We start from the raw sequence: 2,576 nt of genomic DNA, 5'->3' as shown, positions 1-2,576 counted from the left end.
CTCTCTCTCTCTCTCTCTCTCTGTATTTGATATTCTTGTCAAAAAATGTTCGACATCACTTCAGCATGTTGTTGGTTGACTTGATGATAGCTTGGATAATAATACTGCTGATTTCTGCTAGTCTATTGAAAGGAACAGTTAATGCTTATTTTTTCTTTTTTTTATTTTGCATGTTTATATCTGGTAATCTAACCAACTAATTTGAAGATAATATTATATAATACAACAACCATCATCGAATTACTGTTATTTTGTTCACTGAAATTCTGTATCATTTCTAATGGTTTGTTTTTATTTTTCTTTTACCATTTTGTATTCTTTCTAAAAAAACAAAAAAAAATGTTAGTTGGCTCTGTGTGTGTGTGTGTGTGTGTGTGTGTGTATCTCAGGATTTTTAACTATTCTGTTGGTTATATGTGTATTGGTATTTCAGGACCACGTTGATTACCTTACCAGAGCTTTGTAATCAGTTTAAAAATGCATAATTGTGATCCCTTCAATACTATTCTTCCCTAGGATTGTTTCTATGATATGGGGACTTTTGATATTCTTGTCAAAAAATGTTCAACATCACTTCAGCATGTTGTTGGTTGACTTGATTGTAGCTTGGATAATAATACTGCTGATTTCTGCTAGTCTATTGAAAGGAACAGTTAATGCAGTGAATTTGAGACCTGGTGCTTAATTTCTAGAGGGAAAAAAAGCTGTTGAAATTCTACAAAGAAATGCTGAATTGTCAATCACCTTGGGCAGCCATCAATGTTTCAACAATACTAAGTTTTCTACTCTACAAACAAAAGTTGTTATTCTGTTTATTTAAATCTTCTTTAATTTTTTCCACAATCTTTTATTGTTTCCAGTGTATAGATCTTCACCTTCCTGGGTTAAACTTGTTTCTGTGCATTTTATTCTGTACTTGCTCTTGTCAATGGAATTATTTTCCTAATTTCCTTTCAGACCATTGTAAAAGCACAACTGATTTTGGAGTGTCAGTTTGTGATCTGCAACTGTTGAACTCATTTATTAACTTAGCTAACTTTCCTGTAGACTTTTGGATATTTTATATAGATAGGACCGTCTCATTTACAAATAAGGAAAGTTTTACTTTTTCATTTAGATGCACTGACTAAAACCCGCAGGTCCTGCTTCACCAATTGAGTGACTGACAAGCTGACTCCTACTCATGACCGAATTTTCTGCTGCCACTCAGGTTCAGCCGCTGATACCCAGGCAGCAGTAGATGCTGTCCCTTATCAGCTGGGTTTCCACAGCATTGAGTTAAATGAGCCTCCACTGGTACCCCCAGCAGCCAGCCTGTGTAAGGAGATGTGTTACTGACACCAGGAAAAGCTGATGGCAGGAATCATCGTCGCAGGCTGGGACCCTCAAGAAGGAGGGCAAGTCTACTCAGTTCCCATGGGAGGTATGATGGTAAGGCAGGCCTTTGCCATTGGAGGTTCCAGGAGCTCATATATCTATGGCTATGTCAATGCTATCTATTGGAAAAGCATGACCAAGGAGGAGTGTCTACAGTTCACCACCAGTACTCTTGCTTTGGCCATGGAGCTGGATGGTTCCAGTGGAGGGGTGATCCACCTGGCAGCCAGTGAAGAATCGGAGGTTGAACGGCAGGTACTTTTGGGAGACCAGATACCCAAATTCACTATTGCCACTTTACCACCCCCCTGATCCTGAAAGTCTAGGCTGCAGTAAGAGATACCAATAACCTATAATGATTCAAAATTTAATAAACAATTTGTCAAAGTTAAAAAAGGAAATGATACAGAATTTCCTTAAACAAAGTAATAGCAATTTAACAATGGTTGCTATATAGCATGAAGTTTTCTTCAAATTAGTTGTTTAGGTTACCAGATATAAACCTGCAAAACTGGTTTTAAAAAAACACAAACAAAAAAGTTGTAAGAAATTAAAAAGGTAAAAAGAAAAGAATAAAAAGAAAAACATTTTAAGTGTTAAGTGCTCCTTTTGAAAGACCAGCAGAAATCAGCAGTGCAACTATCCAAGCTGTCCTGCATAAGTGCATGAATATGTTCTTTCCTTTCTTTTGTGTGTTGCTTTAAAGCTGTCCATCATGTAGAGGTTATCCAAGGTCAAGGTTAGGGCTGCATCAGGCCTTGCTCAGGGCTCATTTCTGTCAGGTTTTCCTTTCCAATTGTTAATTTTTCCTCCTCTCAAGATGATCTCTTAGTCTTCCTCTCAAACCCTACCCTGACCCATTGCAGTTGTTACCAACCCCAGACCAAAGCTCTGGGATCATTCTGGATTTCATGTTTTCTTCCACTGTCCACATTTTTTATGCATTTAATATGGGGTCTACAGGGTCTCACTACAAAGATTGGAATTGTAGTGATCCTCCTGTTTTCAGGTCCCAAGCACTGGGATTACAGGTGTGTGCCGTCATGCCCAGTCAAAGTCGCAGTCTCAGCACACCCCAGGGGTGGGGCCAGCAATGTCCACGTTGTACACGTCAGCAAAGTTCTTGTTCTACTCTCAAAGTAGACCTAACCTGATTTCCCTTGTACCTGCAAAAGTGCCTTTCCCTGCTTCAGGCCACC

The 2,576-nt window shown here is 38.7% G+C and overlaps 1 pseudogene; it reads left to right on the top strand.

Moving 5' to 3' along the window:
- Positions 1-1,689, top strand: part of LOC101580625 — a 2,919-nt pseudogene extending 1,230 nt beyond the window's left edge.
- Positions 1,690-2,576: the final 887 nt, after the last annotated feature.

This window comes from Octodon degus, unplaced genomic scaffold, assembly GCF_000260255.1.
Source record: "Octodon degus isolate 3935 unplaced genomic scaffold, OctDeg1.0 scaffold00054, whole genome shotgun sequence".
NCBI lineage: Eukaryota > Metazoa > Chordata > Mammalia > Rodentia > Octodontidae > Octodon > Octodon degus.
This window is presented reverse-complemented; position numbering and strand designations above follow the sequence as displayed.